This window comes from Homalodisca vitripennis, unplaced genomic scaffold (assembly GCF_021130785.1).
Source record: "Homalodisca vitripennis isolate AUS2020 unplaced genomic scaffold, UT_GWSS_2.1 ScUCBcl_5073;HRSCAF=11620, whole genome shotgun sequence".
In the NCBI taxonomy this organism is placed as follows: Eukaryota; Metazoa; Arthropoda; class Insecta; order Hemiptera; family Cicadellidae; genus Homalodisca; species Homalodisca vitripennis.
This window is the reverse complement of record NW_025781237.1, coordinates 1-23,469: the sequence shown is the minus strand read 5'-3', so window position 1 is coordinate 23,469 and position 23,469 is coordinate 1. Positions and strand designations below refer to the sequence as shown.

At 34.9% G+C, this 23,469-nt stretch overlaps 1 pseudogene; it reads left to right on the top strand.

Moving 5' to 3' along the window:
- Positions 1-1,086: 1,086 nt before the first annotated feature.
- LOC124373230 lies at positions 1,087-23,463 on the top strand (annotated as a pseudogene).
- Positions 23,464-23,469: the final 6 nt, after the last annotated feature.

Here is a 23,469-nt window from a genome sequence, read left to right as displayed (position 1 = left end):
AATTAATGTCCAGTTTACCTTCCTCTTAGTGGAGTATCTGGAATCTAACACTGCTCAGTAGACTCAGATATCAGACCACGGTACTACCGGATTAGTGAAAACGGATTATTAGAAGGCTGTCAATAAAAATGCTTAAAATGTGTTATATTACATTGAACACTGTTAAAAATTACTACTACACTACCCGTTTACACTTTTAATTAAAGGCATTCACAAACATTTTCTTCAAACATTCTTTTTATGTGTGTAATAATTAGTTTTTATTAGTGTTGTACCACACTAGAAGTAAACATAGGCTAACCTTAACTTACGGTGCAGTAGGTCTATTCCATTGGAGCAACAAATTTCAATTTTCTTTAGTTTCTTGGCTAAAAGTGAAAAGACACCTTTAGTAATTTCTCTTAAAGCATCTTTAAAACAAAAATATTACTAGTGTACACGTCATTGTCTTCTGCTCACTTCTCAGAAGTTGCAAAGGCATTCTTAAGTTCAGGTTAGCAAGTTTAATGCATACTGGCCTCTTTTAAATTTCGCTTTTCTGAAGCAGAGTTAAGGAGTTATATTTTTATTTACTCTGAGACATTTTTCACTTACTGTCTTGAAGTATAAACTAAGCTAAAACTACAACACAAACACAGTAGCAATAACATGGATAACACTGGCACTGTTGATGTAAACAGAAGGTAAACCACGAGACAACTGAGGCAATCGTAGGTTGTTTGTTAACACAGTTTTCTGTAATGTATCTCAACTTGAATCCCCCACTTCATGCCTGTCGAATACGCTGGATTACTGGAGTGCCGAACTGGAGCAGTGCCCACGTCAGATTTCAGATGCTGCAGTAAGAGGAAGTTGAACCCATCATTCACACCAAAGTTCAAAACTTTTGTTTGTAATCATCCTATCTTGACTAGAATTACTTATTCAGGAATGGTTGAAAGAATCATTAACACAAGAAATTATATTGTAATTATGATTTATATTTTAGTAGTTTACCTTTTTATATCGTAAGTGAGAAGTGAGATTTTGAAGGTGCAGGGATATGAAAATTTATTGAATTGATATTGGCAAAGAGTGAGTTTATCAAGGATTTTACTTCAAAAGAACTATACGGAGATTTATTTCCATGCACATAAAAAATGGTTGTAATAATTATGTAAGTATAATATGCCAACACTTTATTTTACCCAAACTGCTAATATCCCATTTCATGACTACAGCGCTGTTCAAGAAACAAATGGCTGTTATAAAATTAAATTGTTGCAGTTGTAATCAAAAACACAAGTAAACATTAAGCTTAAATGACTTATCACCTTACAAAGAATATTAAATATAAGGTTTGGTTAAATCCAAGCCTCAGTCTTAGTGTGTAGTTTATTTCTGATACCTCAACAAAGGCATGCATATGATAAAGGGGCATTGTATCATAATCATGCACAGCATGTCAGCCACAATTGACTGTGCCTCTGAGATTGACTGCAGTGCTGTAGTAATTGACCAGTTCCCCTCATTGACCCATTACCGGCAGACAGGGAGACAGACACTTGCGTGTTTGTGATTGTGTGAACTAAACTTCCTGTGATTGGTGACAGGTTCATGCCGTAGCAGTACAGGTGAGTCCGTCATCAGTTTTAAGGTCATTGTAGGTTATAAAGATGGCCTTATGGCTGCATTGTTTACGGGTTTTAACTCCTCCCTTAAAATGCTAAAGTTGAACAAATTTATTGAAATAAACAATTACCTCATCAAAACTAGTTTTCTAAATTTTCTAAGTATATTTCATGTTTACACGGCTGCCAAGCAAGGTAGCGTCTCTAATAAGTGTCATCTCACCACTAATGTGCCCTTCGGAAGCGACTGTGATGTACAAGTATTACTCCTGCAATAGTCAACTATACTTGTGCCATTTAAAGTTACTTATTGTTCTCTCTCATTTCAAATATTTGTGAACACCTTTTTTCAATATAGAACACGGAGGTTTGGAAAGTTTGTGTATGAAGACTAGAAATGTAGTATTCAGATTGTTCACATATTTAGACAAGTTCAAATTTCTCTGAGTTGTTGCTTCTGGATTAGAATTCCTGTTCAAGTAAATTATTTATAAGAAGAAAAAGTGAAAGGAAAATTGTGCTTCGTTTTAATCTCTGACAAAGGGAAATGTGATCACATCTGTTTAGATGTGGATGGATTCAGGTATGGGCCACACGGGCTTGGGCCCAGGGCAGCAACATTTGAGGGTAAATAAATTTAATCTGTACAAAAACTCTGCTTTATATTGTTTTTAGAGTAATGCAATGTAAAGACAATGTATTTGTAGGAACAATGTCAAAACAGCAACAAATTATTATTATTATTGACTGTTTCTCTGCATGTTACAAAGAAGGGAGCTATTGGTAAGAAGCAGTATGTACACTGCTCACAGGTACGTGGTACGTGTCCTGTGGGCGTACTGACTGTTTCTCTGCATGTTACAAAGAAGGGAGCTATTGGTAAGAAGCAGTATGTACACTGCTCACAGGTACGTGGTACATGTCCTGTGGACGTACTGACTGTTTCTCTGTATGTTTTTTTTTTTTTTTCTTCCTTGGGGCGGCCTACTGCCATGCACTTAAGCCTCAAGGGCCTTTTGCGCACCCCGAAAACACCATGAGGACTACCAGTCTACAACTTCAGCAGTTCAACAAACCGCCGAAAACAACCTATCAAGTCCTCCTGGGAAAACTCGCCACCCCTGTTCAAGCTACCAAAGATGGCATACCGCTCTCTTGCTATTGCTGGGCAATCAAAGAGCAGGTGCTCAGCAGTCTCCTCCTGCTCATTACACTTTCCACAGAGCGGATCCTCCTGAAGGATACCAACTCTGTGTAGATGCTTCTTCAGGTGACCATGCCCCGTAATGAGACCAATGACCTTGGAAGACATTGATCTGTTTAATGAGAGAAGGTCCGAGGCCACCTTGGAGGAAGGTGACTGTAATACCATTCTACTCACTCTCAAACCCGGATGCAACCTCCACCTTCTCCCATGCTCCGCGCGAATCCATTTCGAGACAACCCTAGAGGATTCACACCTTGGAACACCGCAGAATGGTTGAGGGCCCGTCATAATTGTTGCTGAGCCCTGGTTGGCCAGGGCATCAGCTCTTTCGTTCCCAGAAATCCCCTCATGACCAGGAACCCAACAAACGGTTACATTGTTGATTCTGGCAAGGGAGGAAACGGTCTGATAGCAATCCCAAACCAGTTTGGATTTGATTGTGCAAGAATCCAGCGCCATCAGCGCTGCCTGACTGTCCGTGAAAATGTTAATCGTCTTGCCCCTATATCGCAGACGAAGATTCTCACGAGCACATTCCATAATGGCTGCGACCTCCGCTTGAAAGACTGTCGGATACGGACCCATAGGAACCACCAGCTCCCTACATGGTCTCACTCCCAGAATTCCAGCGCCTGTGCCGCTTTTTGTTTTAGAGCCGTCTGTGTACCATTCGAGCTCCGCTGGTGAAAGAGGTTGCTTCCCCTCTGACCAATCATCCCTTGAGGGCAAAATAATCCTAAAGGGTTTGTCAAAGGAAAACTTTTGTGGCATCTGATCAGAGATCATATGCAAAACATCCTCCTGTATCAGAGTGCTGATTCTGCAGTGCCCACCGCTGCAGCCCGACCAGAATCCCGTCTGCTAAAGACAGTAGGCACTCTTCCTGGCCATAGCTCGAATGACAATGTCCAGGGGGGCGAGATTAAGACAACAGTCCAGAGCCGCGCCTGGCGCACTAGGAAAGGCCCCTGTGATAGCGAGGCAGGCCATCCTTTGGATACCTGCCAGACGTGCTACCACCGTTTTGGCTTCCATTTTTGGCCACCATACGACAGCTCCGTACATTAGTGCAGGTCTGACCACGGAAACATAAAGCCAGGACAAGAGCCTCGGCTTCAGTCCCCAGGGCCCACCTATCACACGTCTGCATTGCATTAGAGACCACTTACCCCTGGCAATGACCCTTTCTAGATGAGGTCCCCAGTTTAGAACCCTATCTAGGATCACGCCCAGGTACTTGACCTCAGGCTTCAGCTCAACGGGTGAGCCCTCTGTATGTTACAAAGAAGGGAGCTATTGGTAAGAAGCAGTACAGGTATGTACACTGCTCACAGGTACGTGGTACATGTCCTGTGGACGTACTGACTGTTGCCTGCAAGCAACGTATTTCTTTTGAATCTGACATTCCAATTTCCTGACTGTCCAATCATTAAGCATAATGAGATGGTTTAATTAGCGTAAAGCATAAGAAGAAGTAGAATGCAGAGGTTTTGAGCCAATTACAATAGCCTTCTAAAATATTATTGAAAGCAGCGAAGAAAAACAAACTTTGCTAATTTTAAGCTGTGTTAACAAAGTATTGTAGTAAATTTTATCTTTAAGTCTGTTAAAAGCTGAAAACGTACATTATAATTAATTACTTTTTCACAGCAATTGATGAAATAAGACCAAAATTCATATTTTGATAACATTTATAACAGTAAAAGATTAGTAGAAAGGAAAACTCATGAATTAATAATTAAACACCAAAATGTAACATTTATGGCTTAGATTGTTGTCAAAACACATCAACTTTCAGTTATACTCCTGGTTTAACACTTTGTGATTGGAAGGCCTTTAATGTGGCCAAAACTTATTTGTCGCTCAGTTCGGATGGAGTTTCAGGTGGTCATCCTCTCAGCTCTCTGAGCATCCATAGTGGCCAGCTCTGCATTCTGCCTCAGCACTCAGAGTTTGCATAACCATGTACTTTACTTGGATTCAAACAGCTGTGTTTGACCCTCGTCTCTTTAAATGGCTGAGATTTAAATTAAATTCTCAAATAATTTACAAAGTTTATTAGTTTTAATGTTGAAACTTTATCGATTGGTTAAAATGAACCAAATAATATTTAAATTAAGTTAGATTAAGTTAAGTTAAGTTAACTTTAGTAGTTAAGTAGAGTTTAAGTTAAGTTTAGTTTGATTTGTTTTAAAAGTATTTTTTATTTGCAGAATAAAAATAAAATCTGTCTTAAGTAGGTCCTTAGTATCATCAGAATATAAACTCGTTTCTATATATTGAAATTTGTTTCCACCAAATGCACTAGTATTTCAATAAATTGATACGATACACTATAGCAGCTACAGTGACATTGACAGACGGATAAAAAACAATTCTGAACGATGTTTACTATGGTTTGTGCTGAAAATAGAGGAATATTAATTTAGTTTCTTATTTGGCTGAATGATGCACCTCTATCCAGCTACAACTGAGTAAGGATTGAATGTTAGAACCGAAATATTGTGGGCCACAGTGGTCTGATAAGCTGAACAGCAAAACAGCGAGGAATAGGAATGTCATGGTGATAAATCAATGACCTATCTGACCTGATGCAGAGAACAGGCATGACCACCCTTGCGGTGAGGTGATCTAAGATCACAATCATACAGGTTTAATGCCGATCGGAAAGAATAATCTTGACTTTAATTTGAATGGGAGCATTTCAATAGGTTTCATAAATTAGCAGTATAGGGTGAAAAATAAGGTCATAAGGTAAAAAAAAACATGGATTTTTAAGAAATCTGTTTTGTACTAAGTCAAAACATTTACTGGGTATTTTTATCTGCTAAATAAAATATTGATACAAGTTACACCATTTCATGATTTCTAAACTACATCATATCTGCAGAATTCTACTATTTCATCATTGACATACGCTGTGTTTTTCCTATTTCAGTGAGTCAATTATATGTAAATGATTTTTCATGTAACTAACAACTCAGGTTGTGATACTTTTCTTGCTCTGAAGAGTAAATCTATCAATTGTTATGTGGATAAGAATTGATGAAACTAGGACTTTATAGTTTTATTGATCTAGGACATGAAAAATTATGAGAAGAGTATAAAAATCTTCAAAACAACTTATTTGAAACTTTTCAACATGGCTTTTGAAGTGGGAGGTCTGTTATAAAAGCAGCCTCTGAATTTGTGGAATCAATTGTCGACAGTCTAGATAGAAAATGTAAAGTTGTTGGCTTGTTTATGGATTTGAGAAAGGCATATGACTTGATATCTCATGAATTATTATTATTAAAATTGGGTAATTTAAGAATACAAAAGAACGCATTGAACTAGATCGGGTCATACCTCTGTAACAGAAAACAATTTGTCGAAATTCTTCAAATTAAAAACAATTACAAAACTTCTTATCAATTATCAGTGGAAGAAGTAAAGTATGGAGTACCTCACAGATCTATCTTGGGTCCTTTATTGTTCATTTGTTACCTAAAAGATTTCCCTCAACTCAGTGAGGCTAGTAAATGATAGCTTTATGCTGATGACACCAATTTGAAAACTACAGCCTCAACTATTAACAAACTAGAAACCGAAGCAAATTCAGAGATAAATTAAATTACTTTTTTAATTCTAATAACATAGTCCTAAATGCAGACAAACCTATAATCTAATTCATTTTCAAAACCGGCAAACTACAAAAAAGTCACCCTACTGTCACAATTTGTAATAATTTTTGTAATAAAATAATTGAAAATAATGATAGTATTAAAGTTTTGGGTTTAGAAATAGAGAAAAACTCTTGGGACATTTGTGTAGACAAATTACTTTCCAAAATTAATCAGGTTTGTATGCATTAATTAAACTGAGAAATACGTACAAAAAGAAACCTTAAAATTTATTTATTTTTTGTAAATTCACTCAATAATATCTGTTGGAATCTCACTTTGCGATGCTACTGCTGTAAATAATCTTAATTCTATTCTAAAAATGCAGAAAATAGCCATTAGAATAATTTTTCTCTTCATAATAGAGCATTTTTTGAAGAATACTTTAGAGGAGAAAGGACAGTATATTATGTGGTATATATTTTTGAAACTATTTTGTCAATTGAAAGCAAACTTCAGGAACAGGAATTTGTAATCACACTATTTAACTATAAATCGTAATAATGTAGCAATAAGCCCCTATACATTAAAATTTTTTTTAAAGAAACCGAATTATACTGGATAAAAATTTTATAACAATCTTCCTATTGAAGTTAAGTCAGAGGATAAATTCAATAAATTTAAAATAAAACTAACAATGTTTCTCATCCATAAGACCATATATTCCTTTGATAAATTGTAATCTGATGATATTCGAAGTAGGGCGCTTTCATAATTGATAGTTTTGTCGCCAAAACTGGTTTAATTGTAATTGTTTTGAATGTGTTTTTAATTATAACTGTTTTAAATGAAACCTTTTAGCTGTAATAATTTAATTTTAAAATTTCTCTATTTTCTGTGATGTATCTTGTTTTTTTTTTCTGTATGAATTCTTGTTTTTTTTATCTAGTATGGACATTAACTAAGGAAATATATTTGTGGGGGTTGCAGTGGCATTCAAACCACGGTTATTAATTGGAAGACTGTTAATGGAGCAAAGGATAAATTAGTTACAAAACATAATTTATTTTATGAAGCCATAATTGAATGGTTATGATTTATCGTTGCAATTTAAAAACTATCTAGATTTTAGCTACACAAGAACAATGACAAACTTTTACGTCCTTATTTTTAGCCTCAGAATTATGGTATGTTGCGGTGCTCTCCACTTGTGTAGCATGATAAAAAGTGTGTATTGTGTAGTAAGTTATTTCACTTGAATATTTCACATGTTTATGCACTACAGAATACTATTTTATAATTAATTTGATTAAGATTTTATCTTGAATGATCCTTGCCTATGCAATACATGACTGTCTTCAAGACGTAAATGGGTGTAACTGTTAGTAGTTTAAGTATTTAAGAAAGGTCTTACAACTCTACCTAGATCCTCTTACTGACATAAATTTTACTGTTTTTTTCTGTATAACAACTCAGAGCAAACAAAGTAATGTAAGAACTAAGTGAAGATTTTTATCTGAAGAACCGGCTCAGACTGATATGCTATTACATAAGGTGGCTTTCAAATAGTGCATGGGTGTGCTATTCTTGTTGCTTCTGGTGTACTAGCTGTCTTGGTCCTCTGTAATGCTACCAGCGCTATGCTAAACTATAGGCAAGATTGTCTATATGGTATTTCCAATTCATGTTTTCGTCAAGATTACATGAAGATGATTAATTGTGCCTGCTACTTAGAACCTGGGTAGTTCAGTGGAGTGCATTCTTGGTAGCACATAAGTTTTGTTTGGTTTTATTTCATCAAAAACAAGATACATTTTTGAATATTTATTCTTGGGCTATACTGAATGCAATACAGTACATGTGTTTATTTATACTTGTTCTGTATTTCTATTGGCTGTGAGTAGTAGTTCTGACCTGCAATTATTGTTGTTTTACATTATTGTTTGGGGAAGTCGTACATAGATAGATTGAACAGTATTGGCCCAAGCACCGAGCCTTGTGGAACACCTATTTTTACCAGAAAAAGTTTAGACTGTATTGATTGTTTAAGGCGATTAATAGTTTCTTTCAGTTAAACTGACTTTGTTCTTTGAGATACCTTGCAAACACCTGAGTGCCATTTGTTGGATTCCAAGGTTGTAAAGTTTATTAGGTCATGTCCAAGATTGTTGAATTCCTTATGTGGGTCATAAATTGCTGTGGTCATAGATTTGACAGGGATGAAACCATGCTTCTCTTCATGTATTCAGTTAATAATTTGTTAAGTATTTCATGTGTGTAGAAAATATTGTTTTCCAATAATTTTGGAAACTGATATCAGTGAGAATGGTTTATAACTGGAAATATTTCTTGGGTCTTATAGTTCTAATTTCAAAAAGATTTTAGCTGTTTTCTTTTAATTAGAGAGAAAAACTCCTTCATGGATGTATTTATGATTTTTAGCAGAGAAGATATCCGCTCATCTGTGTAATATTTAATGATCCTTGATGAGATATCATTTGTTTCCACTGATGTTGAAAATATATCTCCTCAAGTATTGTTGAATCTAAAATCCTTAGAATTTCTGGAGGCTTGTAGGAAGTTGAACTGGTCATTACAGAATTATTAGTTACACTGCCTGTTTTAAATATTTCTTCAGTTACATTTGTAAATTAGTCATTAAATAAATCTGTTATTGTTACCTTTCATCAACTCTCTGTCATGCTGTACTTCTATTTTATTTGTTTCCGTAATAATACAAAACTGATCAAGTTTTTTACAGAAAGCTAAGGGTGTTAGTTTTACGTCTAATATTAGTTAGTTCGGATGTAGAATAGACGTAAACGAGTAGACAAGATAGTTCAAACAATGAATTCTGTTTCATAACTCTTTGTGAATGTCAAAATTATGTACAAGTAATATATGTAATTTTTGCTTGCACATTCATTCATTACTTAAAAATGTAAATTTAATTGTGGTTATTAAAACGTATGTTATTTTAAGTTATAATGTAGTGTACATGTAAAAATCTATTTCCATCAGTTAGGTATTACAGCAACATTTAATACTAAATTAATTAAGGCATTGATTGCCAAAGTGACTTTCCTGTGTACAATGTGCACCACATACAAGTACACTTTAATCAAAAGAAACTTCTTTAAAGCATTTATTTTCATTTGTGAAATAAGTCTGATCTAGCATTTTGCTATTTACTAAATCAGATATTTTTGTGTGGAATGACGGTCTTTGTGATAAATTTGTGTAATCAGTTTCAGGCTAAAGTTCACGGCGTCAGGCACAATGGTGGCGTGGTCATTTAACAAGCCATTGCTTCAACAGTTTTATAGATTGAGTGGGATCTTTATATTTGTAAACAGTGAGTGACTAATTTTATCAAACAATGTATTCTGAAAACTTAAAAGCATATAGTTTCTACCTCAGCCTGGTTTTTCTTCTGTCTGTTATTGCTACAAGTAAGTAGGACATATTTAATAGCTCTTACTATTTAAATAAGGTTACATTGTAGTTGTAGTTGCAATATGACAAGCAGCCACATTAGTAGAATACTTTAAGTCATCAGTATTTAGTAAATATTGGATTTCTAAGTAAAATAGTGTAATGATAACTAAAATGAATCACCTTGATATTTAGTTACTGTAGTAACTGACTGGAATATTCAGTTTATTATCAGTCTAATGCACCTGAGGTATTTACTCTAATACTTCCTCAACAAACTTGCTCTCTCTGGGGGGTGTCCGGAACACCGGAGAATAAAGAAAACCCTCCAGATTGGTAGGGGGAAGTCCAGGGGGCCTTCCTGGAAAATAACAAAAACAGGTCCTAAACTCGTTATTTTGTAGTACTTCTGAACTTATAAAAGGACAGTTTATAGGTCAGAGTGAATAAAGTATACAGTAAAAACCACTCTACTGTTAATCACCAGGAAGCTTATACATGAATAATTATAATCTTCTGCAACAAATACAGTTAGTATGAAGTGTATTTAACTAAAACGGCATTTAATCATAATATTAAGAAAATAGTTAGGTTTAAATAAAAAATAAAGACTAAATCTAAATCTTAATGTTTACTCTGGATAAAAAAGTATTGATATCTGATTTGAAAGTTGATCACTAATTAATAAATCTAGAATAACTGGAGTTATATTACAATTAGCTTGTTTATTTCTTCGTTTCGACATATAAAACTGTTTACAAACGGTATCTTTAAGTTTTACATAAATAACAACCAAAAATACTGATTTTTTGTGGCTTTTAACAAATTTTCAACTTGTGATATGATTACGACCAAACGTTTATACAAGGTAGATACAAGTGTATTCTAATTAATAATCTTAGAAGGTCAGAACAGCATAAAAATAAAGTTGTTATTGAGTTACTATTTTAACTTTTATTTTTTTAAATAAAAGGGTGGTCTAATATTTTGGTATTAGTCACCATGTTAGAGAGCTCTCAAGTAACAACAAATGACAAAAAACTAACGCAGTACAGAATTGCCCAGAGTTGAGCAATTCACTTACTACTATGACAACTGGTCATGTCGGGATTACTGTAACAGATACTTTGTACCAGGTACTTGTTTGTCCACAAACCGGTACAGGTTACTGTTCAGGCACTTTAACGAGATAGACACTTTACCAGTTTACAGCCGTTCCTAGTTCAAAGTACTTGGACTCATTTCATTTAACAGTAACAGTAAATGGAACATGTACTTATACCATTTTAGAAGTACTCTTTAATGTATGATTCTAAATCAGTACAAGAGCATTTTGTACTCGGTCATTGAAAGTATCGGGTACAGGTAGAAGCCACAAAAAATAAGAACCACTTTCGTAGCTAATGCGTGACGGTTAAATTTATATATTTAGTGCTTTGAACGAAATTGAATAATTATATGTGCAGTGCATGTGTTTTGTCAATTAAAATACTTGTACAGTTTAATTTATATTTTAGACTATGAGTGAATTTTTATTCAAAAATAGACTACAATTAGGCAATATATTATTTTGAAATCCAATTGTCTCATGGACAGGTCCTGTTTGTCCCAAACTGTATTTATCTAATTTTGTACATTGATACCCAAAGGTGCTGGATGGTTCTTTTGAAATTAAATAGTAGTACTAGACTAGCTGAAGTGCGCAGTTTTAACACTCTTAGCCCCACGTGAAGCTTCGAGATAATGATAACTGAAAATGTTAAGAGCCAGTTAAAGTGAAAATCCTTAAGTTTTATCTCTAAAAATTTATGTTAAATTTAATTTTTGATGCTCACATTTTTATTGTAGAGTGAAAGGTGATGTCTCATTTTAAAGATATGGTTAATATGCATTCAAAGCTTTTCCTTTTTAGTGTGTACTGTTTAATATTTAAATCATGAACTTCCAAAAGGTCGGGAATTTTTGTCTGAATAACCACTAAAAATGCAAAATAAGATACTGTTTGATTGTATTTTTAAAATGAGACAACTCCTATTATTCTACAACTAAAATTATGGTCGTTAAAGATTTTAACATTGTTATTACGGAGCTAAAATAAAGATGGCCACCAAAACAGCTGGTTTTTTAAAGTTTTTTTTCAGAATAATTGTCATTTGTTTGAAAAAATGTCATAAACAAACATTTAAAATTATTTTAAGGATGTTTTTGAGATAATTTTTAAAATTTTGTATTAATCTCCTTTGCAAAATCATCATACTGAAAATCGAGTGAGAATATTTTCTGAGTGAACTGTGCATGGACGCCTGATTTTATAGTCTGAGTGTCGCTGATGTCGAGGTGTAAAGAGTTGATTTTGAGCTACTTCTTCACTGACTGTTTTTGGATCTATTCAGACAAACATGACTCCAAATTCCAGGAGTCAAGTCCGTGAAGTGTGAACTAGAGGAAAGATGCAAGTAGGATGAAGGTGAACTATAGAGTTAAACTCAACATTCACTGGATTCATTCATATAACTTAAACAGAGCTAGCCCCTTCTTCTTCAAGGGTGACATTGACTGAGATATAATATCCACTATCTCCTCATGGAATCTTGACAAGAGACTACACCTCCCTCAAACTTACACATCCTGATTAACTCGTCACTGCAGAAGTAAGTACAAAGGTTCTTTGTAGGACTGTGTACAATGAGGGGATTCCCATGCTTCTTGTCCTAAATAAAAAAAAATGAATCAAAGCATTCATAAAACTAGTCAAAAAATACAAAACATCAGGGTTTTGCAAAAATAACATCCATTCTTTTAGCATTTATTATTGAATAATTTAGCTTTTAAATCCATGTGAACATGGACTGTAACACTTTATAGATGCCAATGAAGAGGTGCCAGATGCTGATGTACGAGTCAACCGGCTCAGTGAGCAGGTATTGGCAGTGCTCGAACACTACAAGTCCTCAGATCCCGTGGGACTGCCTGGAGCACCTATTCCGGACCCAATGCCAATCCCAGATATGAAGACTAGCATAGCCCTTGGGACTCTAACTTTAAAAGAACAGTCTGTTTATGGGCTATCAAAATTTCGGATAGAGTTTGCCAATTCAAATCTTGGTGACATGGAGGTAATTATTAGTCAATTCAGTTTATGGTCTTGTTTCTTTATATTTTTATTGAATGTTTGTTCAAGGTAGCAAAGTTATAATTCAAAGTAGAATAGCAATAGGTTTAACTAAAAGTACTTTTCCAGTGTAAAACTAACTGCATTTAAGAGTCTGTACAATGTCTAAGAGATGAGAACACTAGTGCATATCTTAAGATTTTTTCTATTAGTAGGTTATACTATATTAAGTTACTTAACAAACTAACATCAGTTTTTAGCCATAATAGATTATTATTCTGTATTTAGCACTCATTTCACTCATGCAAAGGAAAAAGATTTTAAAGTACCCTTTCTTTCCCTCAATTTCATCCCAGTGTGAACAAAAAAAAACTCTCTGGAGTATTTTTATATTTCAACTTCAAAATCAATTAATCATTATGTACTTTCTTGGTACATTGAATAGTGTCACTAAAAGAAAATAACATTAAAATTAATTATTGCCATTTCTTAAAAGTATGAATTAAATCTAAAAAGACTAGATTAGCAAAAATGCAGAAGTTAATTTGTATTGAATTGCAGAACTTATCTATGGAGTAAATTGCTTTTTCAATTAAAATTTATTTAAACTGTTTCATAAATTTATATTTTTATTTATATGATCATTTATTATATAGTTTGGTATCACATATTATAGAAATTTCTATAATAGTATATAAATTTCATATTATAGTATTCTACATATTATAGAAATTTATTTCCAATGTACATTTTATACTATAGGATAGATGGTAATCCAAAAGAACCAAATCTAGAGATGAGGATATAGATGAATCATTTTTTAATTTCTGTCTCATGTAACGTAGCTAGTACTTAAAAAAAAACTGTTGTGTTTTTCTTATTGTAAAGTAGTTTTTTTAAGCCAGACAAGGACATTCATATAACACATTTTTTTATCACTCTGGTAATGATGCCTACGTTATATAACATATACTAAGGTATTTCGTGGAAGATGCAGTTTGGTAAATATGTGTGGTTGTTGTTGGTGTATAAGTTTTGTTGTGGTGTATTGTTATATATGCATCTTCGTTGAATACAGATTTATTATTACTTTTTTTACTGCGTTAGGGGATTTCTCTGTTATTATCGGTCTGTTTTCAATCATTTAAATATTAAAGGAATTCTTCGTTGTCAAAGTTGTTCATAGTCTATAAACCTTTCAAAATTTTTTTTTCTCAACTTAATTTTTTGTAATCTTAATTTAGGTGCCCAACTTTACAGTAGAAGTAACCGAACTGAGCCATTTTGTCGCTTAGTAGTTAGAGTTATCAGAGTAATCTCGAACTTGTCGTCAAGTCTAATTCTGAGTAATAATACTGTGTAAGAAATACAAGATAGATTAGGTTAGAATAAATAATAAGTGGGGGATGTAAATGTAAACATAGAAAAGTAATCTTTTAGCATGTCACTTGGAATTTTAAGAACCAGCTGTGGTGAAATGATCGTGAGTTTTCACTCATAAGAACAATGTTGAACCTCAAACAATCTTATTCCTAAAGTTTTGGCTATACCTAATAGAATTAATTAATGTATATCCAAACCTTTTTAATTTTCCTTATAAAATTTATACTTTTGACTACAAAATCCGTTTTTACTTACCTACCATAGACACCCAGCGATTGAATATGTTTTAGACAAATTGGCATGAACGTTCTATATGAATAATGCTAACCAAGGATGGTTTTTCAGCACATTTGCGACAAGAGTGAGAAGCGCTAGATATTTAACCATTGGACATACAGTTACTCTAAACGTCTTGTGCTTGGATGGATTTTAATAATAAACTAGTATGAATGTTTTATGGAGCAAATGATGACAGAAAATAGCACTTCAAAAATTCTCAAAATATTTGGAAATTAACTATTAACACCTCTATATATTAACAACATGTCAATGGCAGAAGGTATTTTCCGTTCCAAATCGAAGACAGATAAAGTCTGCCCAAAAGACAAACAAGGTGACCCACAGCATGGATTTTCAACTGGAAATTCAGTTACAATGGCAATTATTGATCTTGCTGAATATTTAATTGAAAACTTTGAAGTGGGGAACATTATTGTTAGCCTAGTAACAGACATTACTTAAAATATAGTTTTATTTATCATCATATTTAACTCTGGGAAAACTTTTGATTGCTATAATCTTATAAATTATCTAAATCAGAAAAGATTGTTAATTGAGCAAACAGGGCTGAAGTAGTTTGAGAGTTATTTAAAAGACTGAAATGGTCAAAATAAAGCAAATAAAAAAGGATTAACAAGCACAGCAAAATATAAACTTCTACCAATTAACAGAGGAGTTCTCAAGGTTCAGTTTTGGATCCAGTTTTGTTCGTGCTGCTCATTAATAACTTTCCTGCATTTTGAGAAGGATAGCAAAATGATGTGTGCTGATGACACTGCGTTGCTAACAGCAATAGAGACATTGAACAACTAGAGGTTGCCATATATTGCCACCTAAGGCAGGAGACTACTACATTCTTTTACTGGTGCTCCATCTCCTTTCATCCAATTGGCATCAACAACTAAGTTTACAATGCCATTTACTACAGATACAGATACAGATAATTTTATTCATGAGCTTCAAGCACAGAATGGTGTCAAAATTTTTATAATTATAATTTATTTATTTATTTTTTGTAGTGTAGTGTCAAGTAGCACTGCTGACGTCAGGTCTTACGTGAGCGATGAACTCCTCCATGCTGTATAGTGGGATGTCTGCAAGCCATTGCCGGAGCCTCTTCTTCAACGTGGAGGGTGTGCCTTCTTTTATTGACTGTGGAAGCATATTGTACAGTTTTGCTCCAGCGTATGAGGGTTTCTTTGAGAAAACAGAAGTTCTGTGGTTGGGAAGATTAAAGTTGCTATTGTGCCTTGTGTTGTAGTTGTGAAAATTTCTGTTTCTTGGAAGAGGTGATTTTAGAGCGAAATCAACTGTCTCTAGGATGTATAATGAGACTGCAGTTAAAATTCCAAGGCTTTGAAAGGAGTTCCTGCAGCTTTCTCTTGGCTGAAGACCCGCCATGGATCGAAGAGCTCGTTTCTGGAGCACCAGCACTCGTTTCAAGTTTTCTTGCTTTGCCCCACCCCAGAATATTATACCATATCTGAGGTGAGACTCGAAGAGGGCATGATAGCATGTTCTTGTTGCTTCAGCCGTGCTGATGGCTCGAAAAAGCTTCAAGGCGAAAATTGAAGAGCTCAGCTTCATGCAAAGAGAGTCAACATGGTAGTTCCAAAACAGCTCATCATCAAGAAACTATACCTAAGTGTTTTGTTGAAGTTAGGGTTTGAATGTTAGGAGGACCAGTGTCCTTATTTTTGAGCTTTCTCATAATCAACTGTGTAGTTTTTTCTTCATTGAAGACCAGATCGTTGTTGATGCAGTAGTCTTGTGCTGAGCTCACAGCAATGAAGTTGTTCACTTCCAGTGCTTCTGCCGCCTTGTCGCTAGTCAGGAGCATGGTGTTATCGGCAAACATGATGGCCTTGCTATACCGGCTGACATGGTTTGGAAGATCGGCTGTGAACAAGGCAAACAACACTGGACCCAAGACCGAGCCCTGGGGGACTCCTCTCTTAACATTCAGTGGCTTTGATCTGATCAAAGTTGTAATACCATTGGCGGTTCCTTTCAGCTCCACAAGCTGCATTCGACTGCTTAGGTAGCTTTTAAACCAAGAGTGTGCTATTCCGACAACTCCAAGATGTTAGAGTTTGCCTAGAATCATCTTGTAGTCAAGGCAGTTGAATGCCTTGCTTAAGTCAAGTGATGTACTAATAATTGTTTTCCCAGCATCCAAATCGTTAATCATACATTCAATGATATCTCCAAGAGCTGTTGCTGTCGAGCGGCCCGGAACGAAGCCATGCTGTCCTTCAAGGCTCATGTTGTTCCGCTGAAGATGAGCTCTGAGTCTACTTAAGACAACTCTCTCCAGGACTTTTGAGAAGGTGGAAACCAACGAGATAGGCCTGTAATTCTTGATTTCATCTTTTCGCCCTTTTTTATGGAGGGGATTATACTTTTGAGGTCTTCATTTTAGATGAAAACACACCTTGTGCCAGAGACTTATTTATTACGTCAGTCAAAGGAACCAGCAGTTCCTCCCCGCAAGATTTCATGAGCCTTGAAGACATATCATCCACACCAGCTGAAGAAGATGATTTAGTTGCTCTGATGATTGTCCGGATTTCGTTCATCGTAGTTGGAGCAAAGACCCTGAGATGATCGTCAACAGTAAAAGTATTATCAATAGGTGTATACCTTTTTGGGGGATTATTTTTTATCAGGGTTTCTTCGGCGACATTGATGAAGTAGTTGTTTAAATGTTCAGAAATGGTGTGTAAATTGCAAGTAGTTCCATTGGCTATTTTTAGTGAAGATATTGAGTCAGTTAAGTTTTTTAATGTTTTTCTTTCAGCATCTATTATTGTCCAGATGGCTTTATTCTTGTTTGCAGATTCAGAGATGAATTTCTCGCTGGCTGACTGCCTCAATGATCTAAGCTTGAGGTCGTAAAGGTTTTTCTTATGAGCCGCATCTGCTTTGTCTTCCAGTCTTCCATTCAGAATAAATCTGTCACGTGCTACAATATAGGCGTTCTTCTTTTCGCTCACCTCTCTGTCATAGGCAATTATTTTATGTTTTACAGATTTATTGCGATATGTCTTGTATGGACAAGCAAAATCCAAATTGGAGACCATCAGAGTGATGAATTTGGAGTAAGCAATGTCTGCATTCTCCTCCGTAAGCACTCCATCCCAGGACTGATAAGTGATCGTCTCTTTAAAGGTGAACATTGTATTGCAGTTGAACTGGCGTCGAGTAGAGACAGTCGATGTACTTTTCAACGATGGTACATTTATAGTACATATTTGACCAGTATGGTCAGACAGGTGCTCATCAACTATATCCACTTTTACCAGATCTTGGTCGAGACTTGAGCACAATAGGTCAATAGAAGACTGTGACGTACTTGTTATTCTAGTGGCGGAGAGAGGTAACCTATGTATACCAAAGGAAGCTAAAAGCTCATTTAAGGATGATTTATCTCTTGAATCTTTCAGGTGATCAACATTTAAGTCTCCCACTATGCGGATCCCACTGTTGTTACAAGGTAGTGTCTCAAGCACATCCGACAGTAGCGCCAGTGCATCTTCGAGGGGGGCATCTGGTGGTCGATAGGCACCCAAAATGAGAAGATTTCCTCCATTAGTTAGGGAGATATTTATGCCTGACAACTCAAAAGGAGTTCTCTGCTAGACTGTTCAATGTGTAGACTCTCCAGGGGGTTAACAATTGAGTCGTGGCTGTAAATGGCGACGCCGCCCTTTTTGTGATTGGTCCTGCTGAAAGCTACTATTAGTTTATAGCTTATAAGATGAACATTTGAGATGGAGTCACAGTCTAGCCCATGTTCTGTGATAACGAGAATGTCAGGTTTATGACTATCAAGCAGACAGTTCAAGCGTTCTATCTTGTTTCCAATGCGGTCTACATTCTGGTGAAGTATAGTTGTCTTTTCAGAGACGAGTTGATTATTATTCTTCCCTTTGTTTCTTGCTTCCACCTGTCTTTGTGAGGGGGGCCTAATGCTAAAAAACGTTTGTTGCCTTGCTTCCTCTGAGATGAGTATTCTGATGTAAAGAAACTTTGAGAAATGGCATTATCTGCATCAGTGGTTGAGTCTATGGATGGGTTGCTTTTGTTCTGAATGTCATTGTCCTGCTCTGTGGGGTTGTTTGTGTATCTGGAGAGAAAATCTTCCATGCTCTCTCCTTGGTCCCGTATTACAGCAAGCATTGGAGGCCTTCTGCGCCGGACTGTAGGTCGAGGAATAGATAGACTCGTCTCTGTCTCAAGGGTAAAATTCTCTCGAGTTGTGTCCGTAGATGCAGGTGAAAGAGAATCTCCAAGTCTCAAATGGCGTGGGACAGTGTTCATGTTGCCAGCATTGTTGTCAACATCCGGTACATTGACAGTGGCTTCTTCTGTTCTGGGGTGTGGGCGGGTCAGATTTAATTTGATATTTTTAAGTTTTTCACCCAGGAGCTCTTTTTGCTTTGCTACCTGTAGTGATACACTGAAAAAAGATTTCTGTTCTTTTTTTCCTCTTTTCTTCATAGATGGGGGGTGAGGTTTGGAGGATGGCAGTAGTATTCCGTTTGATGTCTCGATTAGAGGTCCAGTAGGTTCAGAGTTTCCTCGGTTGTATAGGCAGTCTTGGATTATCCTTAACTGCTGCTCTACGTGGTCTTGACGCTTGTTTAGATTATCCAGGTGTAGGGTGACAGATGTGCAATTTTGAACAGGTTCAGTTGTTTTTCTTTTCATCTCGTCCAGACGAACTCTCAATTCCACCAACTGAAGCAGAAGTGGTCCTTGTGAAGGTAAGGAGTCCATGTTGGTTTGTGTTTCTGCATTATTTGTCGCACATTCCGCTGTTGGACTTGAGTTCCTATCACTTATTTTATTTTCATTTGGTGTTTTAATTTGTTTTATTACTTCTTGTAGTCTAGCAATTTCCATATTATTACTAGATATTATATGTTCTTTTTCTTTATCATGTTCTTCGAATATACATTCAAGTTTTGAACGGAGCTCCTTTTCCTTGGCAAGTTGGGCTTCAATTTGATTTATTGTATCTACTAGTACAGAATTTCTATTTAGTAGGACTTCTTTTTCCTCTTTAAGTTTTTTCAATTTCTGCTTGGTGTATATTTAAGCCAGAAATACCAGAGTCCGAAATTCTTCTTGCCAGTTGGGAGTTTTTAATTGTCATTATGTAGAGGTCTTCCTTTAACTTACTATTTTCTGAAAGGAGAGCGTTTCCAACTTCTGCCGCAAGACTAAGCGAAGTCTCTAAGTCATGATCGTTCAGCATTTCATGTTCCTGTATTTTAGACTCTGCCACTTCTAGGGCCGACAGCTGTCTTTTTTGGTATGCGGTATCGCTTTCAGCTGATTTATGTTTGGGGCAGTTGTTTGATTTGTCATTGTAGGCTAATTCAGCCTCTTTCAAGGTGGCGTTAAATTTTTTATTTTTTATGATTATCTGCCTTAAACTTACCGTAGGCTTCTAGATTTTCCCAGTATGGGTAAATGTCATTTTCCTTTACATTGGCAGTTTTTTTATCGGCAAAAAATATAACATTATAATATACTGATTTTTGGGGATCCTTGATTAAGATTTTCTCAATCACTGCTGGCCAATGGCAATATCCTTTCACCCCATCAAAAACAATTTCACCAACAGTATACATGGTGGCTTTTTTTGTTTTTTTTTGTTTTTTGTTTTTTTTTATAATGATAATTAAATAAATAATAAATAAATGAAATAAAACAGTAAATCTGCTTAAAATTGATAAAAAGAAATATATATATATATATATATATATATATATATATATATATATATATATATATATATATATATATGCAAATCTGATGCAAAAAGTATAAGTCTCAATTGGGATTTGAACCCCGGCTCATCAGATGTCAGAGACCGGCGGCAGTGACTTTACCAGTTGAGCTGTTGTCGCAGCTGGGGATCGCGATGAGAACTTATCATTCCTGGCTGTTTGATTGCAATTCCTTCGACATTTGTCGCCACTGGCAAATCCCACATGCCACTTTGTAGTCTTTGTTTACAATGGACAGTGAAGTGTCAATGAGAATGAATTCCCTTCTAAAAATGTTTGTCACTATATTTAATGTACTCACAGAGAATAGAGTTCCCACATTGATTAATACAAATGAAGAGCATTGTAGTTTGTAGGTTATTTAGGCTGGGCACCAATTTTCAGTGATAACTATTTAAACTTGTTAGATAAATTGCGAACTCATGTATCAAAAGTTGCACATTGATATAGTCAATGTCTGAAGCACTTTTCACGAAAAACTTGATTGTAATTTTTGGGAAGTCCTAAAAACACTTTCCTCCTTATTGTTCATGACACACAATGTTTACTAGTCCAAAAAAAAAATGTTATTTGTATAATGTATTGACTTGTGTGTAGAAAAATGATTTTGTTTCTGGAGCCTCTTAGGTCCCAAAGCCAGTTTATGAGCTGATTATTATTGCTTCTATAGAACATTCATGTAACTGTCGTTTAATATCCATCCAATTTCAATGTGTCTAGTTTAATTCTTTATAAAATGTTTTAACTCCAGTGATCCACCCCATTGTCTCATAAGTGCACAGAAAATTCATCGTGCGTGTACACTTTTTTACAAATAATGTCCAATTGAAATTAATAGGTTCAGTTAAAATCTATCGAATTGTAACATGTTTTAAAGTATTGAAAACACTGGGAGAAATTGGAAAAAATTATTAAATAGTAGTAAATGTTATTAAAACAATACTTTTCCAATATAGTTTATTTTTTGGTTGAGGCCTTCCAAAACCACAGGAAGTATCTAATTTTTCATGCTGGCTGAAATATTTCCAAATTTTTGTATTCGCATCATCATTTACACCATATTATATTTTAATATTAATTGTAATAAAAAATAATATAAATATTTATTTGTGGAGTAGTCTGATGATGAAGCCTCATCCAAAAAATAAACTAAATTTGAAAAGTATTGTTTTAATAAAATTGACCACTATTTTATGTTTATAGTAGTTGTGTAGAAAAAGCTTCGCCCTTGAGTCTCTGTCAGGTCCAATTTACCCCAACAATAAATTTGACTGTAGATTTCAATTATTGTAGAATGTCCGTACTAAGTTAATGAAAAAAGATATTATTTACATATACACATTGGGATATGTAGATGTAACACAAAGCAATCTACCTAACATAACTGTTTTATAGGTTATAAATAGTTTTTCATCCTAGCATCTGAGTGAGAGTATAAGGTTTTTTAGTAATTTTTTAAATTTTGAACTAAAAGGGAAATATTAAACTTGTTAGGGGAAATATTAAAATTCAAAGGGTTTTAGATAATTAGAAGTTTTAGTGTACCACTTCTGATTGCAATAAAAATACTAATGAAGGCATAAATACAAGTAATATATTTTAAACGCAAACATGATGATAAATGTTTTTAATTGGGTAAATGAGGCTTATTGCTGCTAAGATCTAATCAATGTCTTAATAATGATAAATCATTATAAATTTACATGGAATACTTTGAAATTATGTGATGGTAATACAGATACATCTGCACTCACTTTCCATTATAAAAACTACTGCCATACTTAAAACTAATTTTCATTATGATCATATTTAAAAAGAAAATTGAGACACTAATAAAAGAGAGGTTTATAAGCAGCTTTAAACATATCATTAATTACTAACTTAGAACAGAACATTAGAAAACACTTAAAATATCGTTAGGAAGAAAACACCACAACAATATTTTTGGCAAACATATTTAATGCTAAAGTTCTGATAAAATAATCACTAAATACAACTTTAGAGTGGTCATTATGTCAGCTCGTTTGTGTACAAGTAATTGCCTACTCAAGGTTTATAAATATTTGTTTGGAATTCTTTATATGTACTAGCGATTGTGAAGCTATTGAAGATTATTTCATCTTAAGTGATATTTTATAATTTATTTACATTGGAACCAAGGATTAATTGCGTACTTAGCAGTGTTTACTGTCACATTCTACTCTAAAAAACATTTAAATAAAATTTATAATATCAGACTATATTTATCCTTTTGGGCCTACATGGGCTCTCAATGCTCCTGAAAGTATTATTATTATTATTGATGCACTGCTCAATGACGTTTGTTGCTTGATGTTTTATACAAAAAGGTTTGAGTGTTTATTCTAAAAATTATTTGCATTATATTTTTCAGGTGTTTATTGGATTGAGCGTGGACGTTCTTCAGGTTCTAGGAAACTACTCACTTGGTTCTTTTTGGTCAAGAAGTGAGGGTGCATCCAACATTACCCTGAAAGGCCTGTATGCTGAAGGCATTGCTAAGCTGGAGGTAGCAAGAGAGGGTCACCTAGAAGCCACAGAAATCTTAACTGGATCTGACCGTAGCGGACATCGATGTGCACCTTGAGAATCGTGGCTTACTCGGCTCCATGTTTCAAGGGTTTTTAAATACGATCGGTACTTTTGTATTTGAAACTATGAAGCCTTTCATATTGAACAAGGTTAATACTAATGTCTTAGGAGATGTCAACAAAAACTTGAGAGGTTTTAAAATGACTTTTCCCAATTCTTTGGCACCTGTAGATATGGGTTTTGCTGAAGGAAGGAAAATCGTTCGGAAGATGGGATATGATCCTTACAAGATTAAAGATTTTACCCACACTACAGGAATCCTGGGACTAGAAGTCACTCAAATATGGGTAAGTGGATTGGCAACGTTTCATCGAGTTGGGAAACATTACTGTTACCATGGAGAATAAAACTGTTTATTTCGAAGCCTCTGTTGGAACGCAGCAACTTGAGGGACGATGCCACTGGGAGATTTCTATGGCAGGTTTGCTGA